Below are 17,572 nucleotides of genomic sequence, written 5' to 3' on the forward strand. Positions count from 1 at the left end.
TGGTCTTATAAAATTCTATCATGCAATCTGCAGTTTCCTTTCTATCACTGGGTCCATATTTTCCAACACTTTTCCTTCCTCAACATGCTATGAATAAAACTTAGCACCTCGTTAAGCATCATCGGTGGTTCACCGTTGAGCTGCTTATCACAAGGCCAGCAGTTCTAACCTACTCGTGGCTCCAAGGGCGAAAGTTGAGGCTTTCTGCTGCTAGAAAGATTCGCGGCCTTGGGAACCCGTTCTCGACTCCCTATTTGGGGCCCAGGGTTCTTCCTCCTGGCTCTAGGAGGCCAGCAAAGACCAGGACCCGCTTTGGGCCTCACCTGGGGGCGGGTCCGCCCAGGTGCCACCCCTCTCTTCCTTTGACCCGCCCCCAGGCCCGCGACTCCGCCCCAGGGCGAGCTCGGCGAAGACCGCTCCCCTTCCTGCCCTGCCTGGAGGCTGTGGCCGCCGCGTCCGCCCCAGTCGCCGAGCGGGGAAGGAGAGGCTGGAGTCCTGTCCACACTCTGCTGCCGGGACCCCGCGACTGAGCCGCTCCGGCGCGGGTCACGCCCTGTTCCCTGCGCGGGACCCTAGGCCGGTCCTCAGTACCCAGGTGCGTGAGCGTCTTCGCTGGCTTGGTGTCTGGGGGCCGCGGTTCGGGGCTGCTTCCCCACCCCCACGCCCGCTCCGAAACCGGGCCCTGCAGCTTCCTGGTTGGCTGGGCGGGGGCGGGGGCGAGCGGGTGCTGCCGCCCCGGGGCAGCCGCGTTTGCCGGACCCCCGGCTGCCAGGGCCGGGGTCGCGCGCTGCGGGGGTCGGCCTCAGCCCCGGAGGTGGGTTGGGATTTGGGACTGCGACCATTAGGGTGCCGGCGCCCTCGCGGTCCACTGGGAAGACCCAGCCCTTCCGACGTCGCTGAATTCCTGAGAGGACGTGTGTGCCCTTCACGCCTTCAGGAACTTTCCGTAGGAACAGAAACCAGAAAATCCACTGCCCTTCAGGCACTTTCGATTCAAAGTGACCCCGTGGGACAGACTAACACTGCCCGTTTGCGTCTCCAAAACTTGAACCCTTTATGGGAGCGCACCCACTGCTCCACCAGGGCTGCTGCCCATTATAACCGAGGCCGCCAGTTCCTGCGACCTGCTCCGGAAGATGTGACTTTTAACGTGGGGCCCATCCCATGTCTGTGTTCACCTGTGCCACACCTGTGCCATACCTTCCATACCTCTCCCTTCTGCAGCCTTGCTCTCCTGTGCTAGGAAGGGATTCTAGGGGCTTTGTCTCTGGGCCGCCTGCTTTTGTCCCGCGCAGCCCCGGCTCCTGAAGGCTTCCAAAGAGGCAACCAGACGGGCAGTGTGTCAAGCAGAGTCTGCGCAGGGGCCGAGCCGTCGAGGGAAAGCTAGCGCAGCCTGGGTTTCGCAGGCCATTTCTACCCCTCCCTACCTCGCCAATCGGTGACCTCTCTGGAGAATGGGTGTCTGGGGAGAGAGTCTGATACTGGTGGTTTGCACTTAGGAACCCACCCTGCGCTCCCCCCTAGATCTACCCTCCCTGTGCCTTGCTGCCCCGCCTTGACTCGGAACTGGTCCTTGGGAGCCTGGGCACTGCCCTGCCTACAGGACAGGGACAGGAGGCTGTGTAAAGGATAGACAGCCGGGCCGGTCGCGTAGTTCACCTCCCTAGTTGGCTTTGATCGTTATTTCTTCATCCCTTGCTTCAGTTAGTTGTTGGGGTCGCCAGGACTCACGGAGAAGCGCCTGGAGATGCCACAGGCGTGTGTTGTCCTGGTGCGGGTACTTGTTACCTCAGCCTCCTACAGACATTCCTTATCTCACTTGTCACCATGACGCATGCCTGCTTTTCTCATCTGTGAAAAGGGGATGATGATAATAATCTACCTCACAAGAGTGATTATGAAGATTGAACTTGTTAAATGTATTAACAGCCCCTTAGCTCAGGTACTGACCACTCAGAATAGACGGTTCTTTTGTTGCATGTTACTAAGACCAAGTGCTTACCAGAGGGTCCGGCTCCCTTGTCTATGTCAGTAATAAGAAAAAAGCAAAAGCTATTTCTTCCTCCAGGAGCCCTGGGGTCAGAGTGGTTACAAGTTGGACTGCTAACTGGAAGGTCAGCAGTTCAAAACCACCAGCTGTCCCGAGGGAGAAAGACAGGGATTTCTCCTCCAGAGATGGTGAACCGCCTGGGAAACTCAGGGGCACTTCTACCCTGCCCTGGCCGGCTGCTGTGAGTGGAATGCGCTCCATGGCAGTGATTCGTTTTTGTTGGTTTTGTATTATTCCCTTCACACAACTGAAGGTCTAACCAAGTTGAACTGCTCTTCTGACTTGCCCTTCTCTCTTAATGCATACTGTTCTGGCCTCCTGCAGTGTCTTGCCATCTTTTCTGTCTGTCCATCTCTTGTTATTCTCCCTGGTAGTTGTTACCCAGATGCTGGCTCATCAGCAGCAAGGGAAGGGATCTGGCTTAATGCATCCCTGATTCACACGACCCAGTTCTGCACTTGTGTGGCCACGGGTCTTTTCTCGGCCATATCCTCTGTCTCTGGAGTGAGAGAACTGTGTTTTGCTCACCGCTTTGTCTCTCATCCCACTCAGGATGGGCCTTGCCTCTTGTACGTATTCAGGAAATGTTTGTTGAAGGAAAGAAGCCAGGGAAGGAAGGCGTCATAGACAGTTGATTCTTCAAATACTGGGCCTGGTGGACTGGAGGCAATAGGAAAAGGTGTTGGGAGGCCCAGAGCCTGAGTGGGAGCACAGGGAGGTGGGAGTAGGAGCTGATTCAGAGGCCAGGTAGGTACCCAGTGTGACCTGTGTATTTAACCAGGACAAGGATAATAGAAAGGTTCTCTTCTGGATTTGGGTATCTAGAAAACCAGGATTGAATAGTGATGCCCACTGTGGGCACTTGTGGGGGAGGAATAATTTGGTGTATTTGACTGAGAGGCGACACAGACTAGGATAGGTGGCTCTTCTTGGTGTGGCAGGAGGTGAATGTGAAACCATAATCTTGGGAGAGCCCCAAGTCGGGTACTGGATGCTAAGAGGATCTAGAGTTTTTCTGGAGCACCTTCCTCTTCCTCCTGGATTCTCTTCCTCCTTCCTCTCTTCTTAGTTGCCATCTTTTCCCTGCTTCATCATAAAGTTACACCCCCCAACCCCCTACATTCAGTCCCATGGGAGTGTCACCATCCCAGCAGGGGAAACAAACTCTCCAGTATCTGGAATTTTTGCTATTATACCCTCTGATCCCATTGCTCTCTAGACTATCAGAACTGGAGTTATTCCCAGGTAAAAAAGACCTCAGGGGAAATGAAGAAGCAGTGTTTATCTGGTGGAGATTTGTATTTTTAAAGGGGATCCCCAAATTCAGTGGCACTTTCTAATAGCCAAAGAAGCCATGTCACAGTAGGCACATACTGGCCCTTGGAATAAGAATGTTCGCTTACTTGGGAAGGAGCCTTGGTGCACAGTGGCTGAAGTGCTGGGCTGCTAACTAGAAGGTGGACATTTCGAACACACCAGCCACCCCGAGGGAGAAAGACGTGACCACTGTGGGCAACTCTGCTCTAGCCTGTAGAACGGCTGTGATTTGGAGTCAGCTTGGTGTCAGTGGGAGTGGGGTAGTTAGTAGGATCCCAACAGAACTGTCAGAACAGTGACTCATTTAAGCCACAGCTGGTCTGACCCACTGATATGAGAGAATAGCGCCCTGTGGGGCCAACCTAGATGTTTGTTTGGGCACTAAGTTGTGAGTTCTCATCTGGTTTTTGTAATCTAGGACAAACCATTTAGCTATACAGCCTAGTGCTCTGGGTAATACTTCAAATTTGGAGAATCAGATGAGATGACTGCAGAAGGATTTGAGATCCGTTAGGATGTGAAAATTAAAGTGTTGATACTCTCCGGGTGGGTTACTGCCAGAAGCAGTAAGGTTGAGGATTGAGTGCAGGTGGGTCAAAGTCTGACTCTTTGATCTCTTAGTATGTTAGTTTTTTCAGGGGCTCATATGCCTGAAAGTCTCACTGCTTTAGGAAACAGGAGAGAAGGGAGAACTCGCTCCTGAATTTGGGAGGGAAATCAGGAACCCTCTGTCACTTATGGGGAGATCTGGGGCGTGGCAGACTTGGGGAAATGGAATGAGGGAAATCTAGGTGAGGCTAGAGAGGGGCACTTAGAGATTGCTAACAGAAGTGGAGGGAGCCTGGGGCCCGTTAAGCCTGGGGAATAGTGTCTTGGAAAGAGTATGTATGGGGAAGGGGGTTGGCGGGGAAGAGGCAGTGACAACAGGTGTGACTTGCTGGGTCAATAGAAAGGTTACAGTTATTTTTAGGAAGTGGGTGATGGGTATTGAATTCAGCATTAGTGAATACCCACTGTTGGCCTAGCTTTGTGCTATGTGTACAAAGGGAGGCCTTAACCCTGGGTTTGTCCTCCTGACGCCCCTGAGACATGGCCCACTGGGGGAGAACTACTTTTGGAGTGGATGCAGTTCATAAATTCAGTTTCAGAGATGTTGCACTTGAGGTATCAAGAAGGCACGTGGCTCTGGTGCTCCAAAGAAACCAGTGCTCAAACCAACTGCCATCTTGTAGTGACCCAATAAGATGGGAGAACTGCCCCTGTGGGTTTCCAAGACTGCAACTCTTTATGGGCGTAGAAAGCCTTCTTTCTCCCGCAGAGTGGCTGGTGGTCTCGAACTGTTGACCTTGCAGTTAGCAGCTCACCCCATAAAGACTATGCTACCAGGAGACATTTTTGTTTAGATTGTATTTGGCCTAGAGATAGTGCGATTAAGGAGCTTTCCTCCAACAGTCATATAAAAGAGGATGAACCTGTAGAGCAGTGGTTCTCAACCTTTCTAATGCCGTGACCCTTTAAGACAGTTCCTCATGTGGTGGTGACCCCCAACCATAACATGTTCATTGCTACTTCATAACTGTAATTTTGCTACTGCTATGAATCGGGCAACCCCTGTGAAAGGGTCGTTCAGCCCCCAAAGGGGTCGCAAACCCACAGGTTGAGAACTGCTGCTATAGAAGAATTGAAAAGGCAGCCTAGTGGTGGAAGAAAAACCAGGAAGGAAGGATAGTATGTGCTACGGAATACAGGGGAGGAGTGCTTCAGGAGTAGGGTCTCAATGGTGGCCATTGCTTCTTGTTGATAAGTGGCATGAGGAGATACGGGAGATTGGTCCTCAGCTGGATGTATGCTGATGAATGGAACAAAATGAGTGTAGGAATAGTTGAAGATGAGGATCTGGGAACACCAACATGGACATGGCTTCAGCGATACTGATTTTGAAGGAGAGAAGAAATGTTGAGTGTAATTGGACAAAGGTAGGATTGAGAGAATGTTGCTTCTGCTTGTCTCAACCCAGCCTTCCACTTTCATACCATCTGAAAAGATGGCATGACAGTGATCCACACATGCTGGGGGGCCCTGTTGTATTCATACAGGAACACCACCACCTCCACCACCACCACCACCACCACCACCACCACCACCACCACCACCACCACCACCACCACCACCACCACCTCCACCTACCTCCACCACCACCACCACCAGCAGTTGCTATATCCCATGTGCCACAGTAGATCTGAGTTTTATAGGGTTTTCAGTGGCTGATTTTTCAGAAGTAGATTATCAGACCTTTTATCTGAGGTATCTATGGATGAACTTGAACCACTCACCTTTCTGTTAGTAGGGGGGTACATGTAGACCATCTAGGAATGCCGATAGAATCATAAACCAAAATCAAACCCCTTGCTATTGAAGTGATTCCAACTCATAGCAACCTTATATTTTATTTTCGGAACTATAATTCCTTATGGGAGTACACAAAGCCTCATCTTTCTCCCAAGGAGAAGCTGGTAGGCTTGACCTTTGAACCTTGAGGTTAGCATTCCAACATTTACCCAAAAGTGCTACCAGGGCTTCTAATATACAGGCATATTCACTCACTGCCATTGAGTTTATTCCCACTCATAGTCACTCTGTAAGACATAGTAGAACTGGCCCTGTGGGTTTCCAAAGCTATGAGTCTTCATAGAAGCAGAAGGCCTAGCCCCTTCCATCCACCCCTCCACCCCTGACCCCTTCTGATAGCTGGTGGGTTCAAACTGCTGGTCAATGTGTAACCACTACGCCACCAAAGTTCCTCTTGAGAAATACCAATATACTATAATTTGTTCTATCTGTTCTGAATTGATGGACATTGAGATCATGTACTTTTTTTATAGCCAAAAAAACCCCCAAAACAAACAAACCCACTGCCATCAAATCAGTTCCAATGCATAGTAGCCCTATATAGGCTTTCTGATACAAGCATATCTTTTTCCTGAGTTGCTGCTCATAGGTTTGAATGGAGGGCTTTCTGGTTAGTAGCCCAACACCTAACCCCTGTAGTAGCTTCAAATCGCACTTTTGAGCTAGTTCATTACACTTCAACTGCATTCTGAAATTTTTCGTTTCTAATTCAGTATATATAGATGAAAATGAAAATTCTCAGCATGAGGCTCCACTGGAATGAAGCCCCACTTTAGTGTTGAAGTAAACACAGATCCTAAATCAAAGGTCATTAACTTAAATGAATTTTTTTGGGAATAGTTGATACTGAAAATTCATGAATACTGAGCAGGATAGTGGGACAAGAGGAAAGTGAGAGGAAATAGAGAAAAGAACTAGGAGACACAGGGCATTTATAGAGGTCTAAATATAGGCATGTACATATGTAAATATATATGATGATGTGGAAATAGATCTATGTACATATATTTATAGGCTTAGTATTAAGGTAGCAGATGGCCATTAGGCCTCTACCCAAGTACTCCCTCAATGCAAGAACACTTTGTTCTATTAACCTGGCATTCCATGGTGCTCACCTTCCTGACACGATCGCTGAAGACAAAGCAAGTGCATAAACAAATGTGGTGAAGAAAGCTGATGGTGCCCGGCTATCAAAAGATATAATGTCTGGGATCTTAAAGGTTTGAAGATAAACAAACAGCCACCTAGCTGAGAAGCAACAAATCCCACATGGATGAAGCACATCAGCCTGTATGATCACGAGGTTTCTGTAGGATCAGGTAATCAGGCATCAAAGACCCAGAACAAAGAGTGCAGACCCAAAGCCCATCTGTAGGCAATTGGACATCCCCAAACAGAAGTGTAGGGGGAGGAGACAAGCCAGTCAGGATGTAGTATAACACTGATGAAACATACAATTTTCCTCTAGTTCTTTAATGCTGCCGCCCCACAACCCCCCACTATCATGACCCCAATTCTACCTTACAAATCCAGCTCTACAAGAGGATGTACACAGGTACACTTAAGAGCTGGAAATGCAGGGAATCCAGGACTGATAAACCCCTCAGGACAATATTGAGTAGCCATACCAGGAAGGTAAGGGAAAGGTGGGGTAGAAAGGGGGAACTGATCACAACGATATACATATAACCCCTTCCCAGGGGGACAGACAACAGAAAGGTGGGTGAAGGGAGACATTGGTCAGTGTAAGACATGAAAAAATAATATTAATTTATAAATTATCAAGGGTTCATGAGGGAAGGAGGGTGGGGGAGGGAGGGGGAAAATGAAGAGCTGATACCAAGGGCTCTAGTAGAAAGAAAATGTTTTAAAAATGATGATGGCCACAAATGTATAAATGTGGTTGTCACAATGGATGGAGGGATGGATTGTGATAAGAGTTATACGAGCCCCCAATAAAATTATATTTTAATGTTATGTAATTGTCACCACAATCAATTTTCAAATATTTTCTTCATTTTTGTACTTACTGTTACTAGCTTCCCACTTTCCCCAACTCCCTCCCCATCCATAACCCTACGAAATTATTATTCTAGTTACTAGTTAGATTGTTCTATCCTAGATTTCATATGATGAAAATCATACTACAAAACAAACCCCAAATGATAACTAAATAAAACACATAAAATCCAGAAGAAAACTCTATCCAAAAGAAAACTAGAACAAATTAAAGGTGAATCTAAAGGGAAAACAGATTATAAATGTTAAATATTAACCTAACTCTGTCCACATTAATTCACTTTCTTATGTACTCTGAGGGCATGGCTGTCTACACCCCTGGCCAAGGACAGAGGGAACTGAGTGGAGGCTTCATCCTCATAGCAACTGCCGATGGATTTGGGGCTTTCCCCGTCCTCCACTATCAAGAGTGGGGTCCTAATTGATATGCTTAGTTTATCCTTTCATATTTTTTCTACCTTTTTTCTGATAGTCATTAATTTCATCCTTTTTCTTTCTATGACTCTACTTTTAAGATTAAATTTTCTTTAATTTCAGTCTTTTTTTTAATGAAAAGGAAAAAACCCCGTCAGGCTCAAATTTTTCTTTGGAATTCAACACCAGCCATTCTCGTATCTGACGGACAAGGCAAATTTGTTTGTATTTTTGGTAGTCCATGGTAATTCTTTTGCCCTTAAGTGCCATATTAGCTGTGTTTTATGGAGTAGATGGCTGGAGCTCAGGGAGAATAGAATTCTCCCTCCTCTACAGTCTTAAAAGTAATAAGTAACTGCATTTGATAAGGGAATAAGTGAAAAGCCCAGAAATCATAAGCTTGGCATCCATCAAAAGGGTGCAAAGGGAGGTCTCATGTTCTATTCACACTCGCATTAACTTAGCAACTCCTGTTGATGACTCAGCCTCTCCCCGTTTCCAACTCTGATAACAGTGAGCATCGTTTCCGTCGTGGTACATGTGACAGCGAGCTTTGGGGGATGGAGAAAACATGCTTGCCTGTGATCTTTAGGCCTGTGTCCAGGCCCTCTTCTCTCCTTTCTCTTTGGTCCGAGGGCTGTTTATTCTCACTTGCGTTGCTCGTTTTTCTGCCTCCTCTGAGCCGGAAAGGTGTCCTTTCTCTGTTGTGCTGCGGTAGATATTCCACAGGACTTGGTGCCCAGAGATTTCACAGGTCCAAATAGAAGCTATCTACATGCTTAAGGGAAGGCTCTTTTGTCTGCCTAATTTTTTTTTTTATGTTACATTAGCTATTTCAAGAGACTGAAATGGTCTAAGCCAGTTCTCAACCTTCCCAATGCCGTGACCCTTTAATACAGTTCCTCATGTTGTGGTGACCCCCAACCGTAAAATTATTTTCATTGCTACTTCATAGCTGTAATTTTGCTACTGTTATGAATCGGGCGACCCCTGTGAAAGGGTCATTTGACCCCCGAAGGGGCTGCGACCCCAGGTTGAGAACGGCTGCTCTGAGCATTGTTATACCATGAATTTCTTCTAGTTTTCCAAGTCCTGTGTTCACAGGCAAAGGCAAACGGTGGTTAAAATGGTGTTAATAACCCTTGGCCTGCTGAGGCAGGCTTAGCAAAAAGTCTGGGACACATTTTTAAAAATCATTTTATTGGGGCCTTGTACAACTCTTATTATCATCCGTCCATCCATTGTGTCGAGCACATTTGTACATTTGTTGCCCTCATCATTCTCAAAATATTTGCTTTCTACTTGAGCCCTTGGTATCAGATTCTCATTCCCCCCCACTTCATGAACCCTTGATAATTTATAAATTATTATATTTTGTCATGTCTTACACTGTCTGACATCTCCCTTCACCCACTTTTCTGTTGTTCATCCCCCAGGGAGGGGCTTATATGTGGATCCTTGTAATTGGTTGCCACCTTCCCTCCACCCTCCCAGTATCGCCACTCTCACCACTGGTCCTGAAGGGATCATCCACCCTGGATTCCCTGTGTTTCCAGTTCCTGTCTGTACCACTGTACATCCTCTGGTCTAGCTGGATTTGTAAGGTCGAATTGCCCCTCATTCTCAATGATGTGATTTTTTTTCTTCTTTGATGCCTGATTCTTGATCCCATCAACACCTCATGATCACACAGGCTGGTGTGCTTCTTCCATATGGGCTTTGTTGCTTCAAAGCTAGGGACACATTTTTAATAGTAACATTTCCACTTCTGAGTTTTCTTTAAGTGTACCTGTTATGTTTTTGATCTCTAATTTAAAAAAAATGAACAACATGCCTTTTGCTGTATTTTAGGTGGAAGTTGGCACAGCAAACTACATTGTCTTTTAACCATATTTGTACAAATTGTTCCATGTCCTTGGTTACAACTTGTACAGCACGTCAGCATTCTCATGATTTCAATTCTGTTATGTTTCCGCTGATGTTGCTTCCCTTCCCCTCTTTGTCTTCTCTCTTTGCTTGTGGGTAAATGTTGACTGTTTGGCCTCATGTGACTTTAAGAGAACCCATTACACCCAGGTGATACCGTTTGTTTCATAAGGCAATCTGCTATTTGGCTGAAGGATGATCTCTAGAGATAGCTTTGAATCCAAGTTCAAAGGTTATTTTAGGGTAATAGACTCAGGGTTCCTTAGTGTGTCTATTGTTCCGGTAAGTCTAAGTTTTATTTTAGGGATTTGGGTTTTGTTCTGCATTTCCCCTAATGTATCTGGACCTTCTGTTGTATCCCTGGTCAGAATGTGAATCCTTAATTTTCAATCTTCCTTTCTTGCTTAAAAAAATAGGTTTCTCTTGTAATCAGCACATGTGTATGGGAGCGGTGGACTATGTGTCTGAAAGAGTGGGCGGTGGACAAGGGCACCAGTAGCAACAGCAGGCCTACTTTAGGCTTCCCTCTTTAGCCAGAGGAATTCAGACTGTATGTCAGATATATTTTACTTCTTGTTTATTGTTTACTAACCACGTTTTGATGTTATTTCTTTCTGTTCCTTAATCTTCCTGACGTGGTTGTTTCTCATTATTCAACCCCCGTCCCCCACCCCAACTTAGATACAGGTTTGACCATGAATTAAGATAGGAGTTTATCCGTTCTCAGAAGTGGAAGTCTAGGGTCCATAGCTACCTGCCCCATGAGGTGCAATGTTGTTCCAGGTTTATAAACTTTGACATCTATAAGAATAACTGGGAAGACTTCTTAAAACACAGGTTATCGGGCCCCATCATTAAAGATTCTGATTAAGAAGGCCTGTGGTGGGCTTGACTGGGTTCTGCTGGTCTTGGGGCCACATTTTAAGTCACATGGCTTTAAAATATTCTCTTAATTGTGACATCCAGCCAAGACCGCTCCTTCTCACTGCCCCATGAATGGGGCTGTGCCTACCTGCCAGGGAAGCTGGGAAATGTATTCTTTCTTAGGGATTGCTATGTGGTGGAGTACCTGGTAGTGCAAACAGTTAATACTCTTGGCTATTAACCAAAATGTTGGTAGATCAAATCTACCCAGAGATTCCTCTAGCAGAATGATGATGTACAAGAAATATTCCTGATGTAACCATGAACTGAAATCAGCTCCAAAGCAGCTTGGGTATGTGCTGCATCACAGTGAGTATTGTGCTACCAAGCAAGAGGAGATGAATGAGTGTGGAGGTGCAGCCAGCAAATTCTACCTTGCAAGTCTGGATAGAGCAGAGGTTGTACACTGGTGCAGATAGGAGCTGGAGGCACAGGGAATCCAGGGTGGATGATACCTTCAGAACCAGGGGGTGAGGGGCGATACTGGGAGCAGAGGGTGAGTGGTTTGGAAAGGGGGAACCGATTACAAGGATCTACATGTGACCTCCTCCCTGGGGGACGGACAACAGAAAAGGGGTGAAGGGAGACGCCGGATAGGGCAAGATATGACAAAATCATAATCTATAAATTATCAAGGGCTCATGAGGGAGGGGAAAGCGGGGAGGGAAGGGGAAAAATAAGGACCTGATGCAAAGGGCTTAAGTGGAGAGCAAATGCTTTAAGAATGACTGGGGCAAGGAATGTGCGGATGTGCTTTATACAATTGATGTATGTATATGTATGGATTGTGATGAGTTCTATGAACTTCTAATAAAATGTTTTTTAAAAAAACTCTAGAACACCACCCTCCTGAATTTGAAACTCATGTTAATCAACTTTACGGTTGGCAATTTTTCTTAACTGAGCCAGTATTCCTTAGGCGATGGTTGTTGTCAGGCACCATTGAGTTGGTCCACTTCAGAGTGACTTAGTCACAACAGTATGAAACAGTGCCCTGTCCGGAGCCACCATCACAATTGTTCCTATGCCTGAACCCACTGTTGCAGCTACTGTGTCAATCCAGCTCCTTGAGGGCCTTCCTCTTTTTCACCCCTCCTCCTCCAGAGCCTGCTCTCTCCTGACAGTATGTCCAAACTCTCGCCATCCTTGCCCCTAAGGAGCACTCTAGCCGTCCTTCTTCCAAGACAGATTTGCTTGTCCTTTTAGCAGTCTTTGTTGCTTGCATGAGTAGGCCCACTCCCTTCTGATAAGGATAGTAGTCTGTTTCCTTGTAGTAGACCCCAGAGAGGTCAAGCCCACCCAAGGGTGACCAAGGTTAGGCTGCCCTCATGAATATAGGGTCCACCCTTCTTGTCACATGTATGCCTCTAGTTCCCCCCCCTCTTCCTATGCACACACCCCTAGCTCATCCCCTTCCTGTCCCACTTATGCCTATCGAACATTCCCTTCCTATGATGTGTATACCTATTGTACTGCCCCTTCCTGTGACGTGTGGTTACCTGTAATCACGCCCCCCCTAAGTAGATATAACCCTTGGTTAGCAATAAACAAGGTCCTCGAGCATCTTGCTGGATCCCCGCCCGACCTTGCTTCAACCCACGCTGTGCACGGACCTGGCTAGTAAGATCATGGCCATCCAGGAGGTGAGCATGCTACTATAAAATGTGTCCGAATTCATTATTTCTATCTCTCATGCTCTCTGTGACTTTACTATAATATTTATATATAACAACTGTACAATTGTGCCTATCAAACCCGTGATTAGTGGTAGGGGCTGGCACCCCTTCCACCACACTAGCTGGTTTTAAACCGTGCAGTTTGTCCTAGTTCCTTCCCACAGCTACCTCTTGATCCATGCATAAGTTCTGAATGAGCACAATGGAGTGTTCTGGAGTTCCCATTCTTCTCAGGTTGTTTATGGTTCACACAGTTGAGTGCCTTGGCATAGTCAACAAACATAAACATCTTTCTGGTAGTCTCTGATTTGAGCCAAGAGCTCTCTGACATCAGCAGTGATATCCCTTGTCCCGAATCGGGCCTGAAACTATGGCAGCTACCTGTTAATGTACTGCTGCAATCATTTTTGGATGATCTTCAACATAATTTTACTTGCATATGATTTTAATGATATTGTTCTACAGTCTGCACATTCTTTCTCTGGAACGAGTAAAAGTATGGATCCCTTCCAGTCACTTGGCCGAGTAGCTGTCTTCCAGATTTCCTGGCGTCGGGTCTTCCAGTGCTTGTTTGTTGAAACATTTCTTTTGGCATTCTATCATTTCCCGATCCTTGTTTCTGGCTAATGCTCTCAGTGCAGCTTGAACTTCCTTCAGCACCATTGGTTCTTGCTCCTGGGCTACCTCCTGACATGATGGAATGCCTACTCGTGCTTTTTGGGATGGTGACTCTGTATTCTTTCCATAGTCTTTGGATGCTCCCTACATTATTTCATAGTTTGCAAGTTTTGCAAGTTGAGGTTTAAATTTTTTCTTTAGTTCTTTCAGTTTCAGGAATGCCTATCATGTTCTTCCTTTTTTGATTTTCCAGCTCTCGGTCTATGCACATGCCACTGTAATATTTTACATTGTCTTCTGGAACTGCCCTTAAAGTTTTCTATTCAGCTCGCTGACTTCGTACTTTCTTCTATTTGCTTTAGGTATTCTACATTTAATAACAAGTTTCAGAGTCTCTTCTGACATCCACTTTGATCTTTTCTTTTTTCTTTGTCATGACCTTCGGCTTGCTTTGTGAATGATGTTCCTGCTGTCCTCCCACAACCCATGAGGTCTTCCGAAATGCGTCAAATGCACAAATCTGTTTTTATATTCTTGAAACTCAAGCATGATAGACTCAGGGCAGATTTTGGCTCTTATCAGCTTGTTGTATTTTTTCAGCTTAAAACGAAATTTACATATAAGCAATCGATGATCTGCCCCACAGTCAGCCTGGTTTCACCTGCTGGTTTGAGCTTTGGCATTGTCTCTTCCCACAGATGTAGTAGATTTGATTTTGGGTATTTCCAGCTGGAGAAATCCATGTGTATAGTTGCCTTTTGTGTTTAAAAGATTTGCTGTGAATAAATTGTTGGTCTTTCAAAATTCTATCATGCAATCTTCAATTTCATTTTGATCACTAAGTCCATATTTTCCAACTAGTTTTCCTTCCTCTTTGTTTCCACATTTTTCATTCCAGTAACTTTCAATGCATCTTGATTGTGTGTTTGATCAATTTCTGGCTGATATCATTGGTAAAATTCTTCAATTTCTTCATCACTAGCTTTAGTGATTGGTGCTTCAGTATGAATATAAGTTGTATTGATTGGATTTCCCTGAAGGTAGATATGGTCTTCTCACAGACAGCATTGCACCTCAAGACTGATTTTGAAGTGGCCTTTATGACCATACATGACCGCCATTGCTCTTAATTGTCTTATTCCACTTCCAGTTTTCCTAGATTCGTACTTTCCCCATTCCAAGATCTGATCACTAGCAGATTTCTGCAGCTGCTTCTTTTTAACCTTGGGTCCCGCCCCACCAGCAAAGGAAGGCCCCGAAGGCTCCACTCCCACACCCTTTCCCCGACTCCCATCGCAATGCTTAACGCTGCTCCAAGAAAGCAGATCCCCTTCGTTCACATTTTGAGCCCTTCCAACTTGAGGGCCCATCCTGTGGCACCACTGTCTTTATTGAGTAGGTCTTCAGTATCTGACCGTGTTTAGAAGCTGTACAAAAGGCTTTCAACGACTACGTCCTTTGACGTGCCCACCACAGTCCTTCGTCAGTGTCTGTTCTTCATTTGGAAGCTGCCCTGAAACCGGTTCACTTTGGGTGACCTGCTGGCATCTGAAACAGCAGTGACGACATGGTGTTCAACATCACTGCAACACACAGAAAACTGACAGACCAATGGGGTTCCTCAGGTTGGGAAGTGGAAGTGATACCTGTTGACAGTGACAAACCAGCAGGCAGTGGAAGGCTAGGCAGCCTTTGCTTCCTTGGGCTGGTGAATAAGCTGGCCTGCTCCTACCGCTTTGCTCGGGGCTCTGATGCTACTGCAGCTTTTGGATTGTTGTAGTCAGCAACAGGTTGCCCACTGTGCCAGTGGAGGACCCTCCCCATCTTCCGATCTTGCCTCATGGTATCAAGAGTGGCCCCTCTAAGACCCAACTTTGGGATGGGGACGATCTTGGCAAGGCTACCTCATCCCAACCCACCAAACCCATCTTGAAGTAACTGTAGGTAGATGCATATTGCCAGGAGCACTCAGGTACTTTGATCTGGGGCTGATATCAGGTCCTACCCTAGCATGATGAGAACAAGGGCTGCCAACCCCTTGCTCTCTGCGATCATTGTCAACTCCTAGGGAGCTAGCTGAACCTAGAGAGAAGCAATGTCACAGATACTCTCCTGAAGTAAATGACACTGTCTGTGTGGCATGATTATATGAGAAATATTTTGCAGGGGGCGGGGGTGGGCTGTGTGTCAATTGTATCTCTTTCTCAGGTTAGTTTACATTTCCCAAGTTCCCAGGGAAGGGGGTGGAGCTCAGAATGTTGGAAGCCTGACTGAGGCAGGCAGTGTCGGCCTGCAAATCAGCAACCTTGCTCAAGTCCTTGTCCTGCTCTCAGCCCTGTCCCGCTCCAGACCCCTCCAGACCTCAGGCAGGACCCTTTTCCTTTCCAGTGGGCCTCATTTCTCACCTTGGTTAAGTCAACCTGTCTCAGCAGATGTTTTTATGAAGGTGCCTCAGGCTCCAACTTCTAGGATTTCTGTATAATCAAAATGCTGACATAACTAAAATTCTTTAAAAAATTTTTTTAATTTGTAAGAGGGGTCTTTAAGAACTTGGTGGTCATTCACTTCAACCTCTGGGTAAGGGCCAAGTCACAACACTGTTGCTGCACTCACAGCAGCCTTGACTGGCGTTTCTCCAAGCTGAGGAGGCCTGGGTGCCAGCCCTTTCAGGGCAGAGGTTGAGGCACCGCCTGGCTAATGATTGATGGTGGCACCAGCTATTTTTAGTTCATGGCATGTGAGTGGGGAGATGAATGTTTGATCAGCACCTTCTGTAGGCTTTTTGTGCAGAGCTTAGACAAATACAAGCTGAGGCTCTCTGCCTTGCTGCTGAGACTTACGGACACCTGTGATGTATACTTCAGAGGTAAAGCAGTGCCAGGACAGGACACAGGGAATTTAGTACAGTTCCGCATGTTGTGGTAACTCCCCAACCAGAACATTATTTTTGTTGCTACGTCATAACTGTAATTTTGCTACGGTTATGAATCATATTGTAAGTATCTGGTATGTAGGACATATTTTCATTGTTACAATTGAACATAAAACATAGTAATTACAAAACACTATGTAAATACTTATGTGTTTTCCTATGGTCTTAGGCAAGCCCTGTGAAAGGGTTGTTCAACCCCCAGGTTGAGAACTGCTGGTATAGGGGGTGGCAGTGGATCAGTGGGAGAATTCCCACTTTCTGTGCAGGAAATCCTTTCCACTTGGATGCAGTCACCACTAATGTGTCAGTGGAATCTCGTTTGTGTTACTATGATGCTGAACAGGTTTTAACAGAACTTTTGGACGAAGACAGAATGGGCAGAAGGATTAGTGATCTACTTCTGAAAGTCAGCCAGTGAAACACCTGTGGTCCATGGTGGTCTGAACCGCATGGGGATGGTGCAGGGTGAAGTGGTGCTTTGTTCCATTGTGGATGGAGGCAGTGGATGGAGGCAGGGGCTGACTCAACAGCAGCTGTTGCTATTGACTTGATTCCGACTCATAGTGACCACCAACAAACAATGGAGATTGAGTAGAGGAGATAAGGCAGGCCAGGTGGAGAGAATGTTTGAGCAAAACTCCCGGAGATGGAAACGTCAAGATCAAGGCTTAACTGTTAGTGTGCATTTCCTGATTCTTAGACCATGCCTACCTGGAGGTCCTTCGATTTTCTTGCCATCCCTCCGTGGAACAGTTTAACTCACAGCCCAGGGCCCTTTGGCAGAGCCTACAGCCCTGCTGATCTGAAGATTAAAACAGAATCTTCTCCAGTGGGAACTGGCGGTTCTGGCAGGCCTTTCCAGCTCTCAGCCTGTTGGGACAGTAGGTGATTGACTAGGGAATTTGTAACAATTCTTATGAGAGTAACTTTTGAGAACTGCTATTTGAAGGTGTGATTTCCAGGGGATTACAGGCAGATGAGTACTTCAGCCATTTGGATCTCGGATATACACTCTCAAGAGTTCTAGGCTTGAACCACTGGGCCTTCCCCAAATGATTTGAACACTCCCGGGGATTGGGTCATAGGAGCATCAGGAAGAGGTCGCGGAATACCCATTTAATACTGCTATTAAATCAGCTCCTGTCAAGTTGTTTCTTACTCATGGGGACTCCATGTGTGTCAGAGGAGAACTGTGCTCCCTGTGGTTTTCAGTGGCTGATTTTTCAGGACTAAATCCCAGGCCTCTCTTCCAAGGTCCTTCTGGGGAGACTCAACTTCATCCTTTTG

The 17,572-nt window shown here is 46.4% G+C and overlaps 1 protein-coding gene across 1 annotated transcript in view; it reads left to right on the forward strand.

The window, feature by feature from the left end:
• The first annotated feature begins 425 nt into the window (after positions 1-425).
• The window catches only part of ANXA11 (annexin A11), a 53,056-nt gene continuing 35,909 nt past the window's right edge, over positions 426-17,572 (forward strand). Inside the window, exon 1 of the mRNA XM_075564208.1 lies at positions 426-595. The gene's annotated coding sequence lies outside the window, so the exon portion shown is untranslated. The remainder of the gene's footprint in view (positions 596-17,572) is intronic.

The sequence above is a fragment of the Tenrec ecaudatus genome, chromosome 12, assembly GCF_050624435.1.
Source record: "Tenrec ecaudatus isolate mTenEca1 chromosome 12, mTenEca1.hap1, whole genome shotgun sequence".
NCBI lineage: Eukaryota > Metazoa > Chordata > Mammalia > Afrosoricida > Tenrecidae > Tenrec > Tenrec ecaudatus.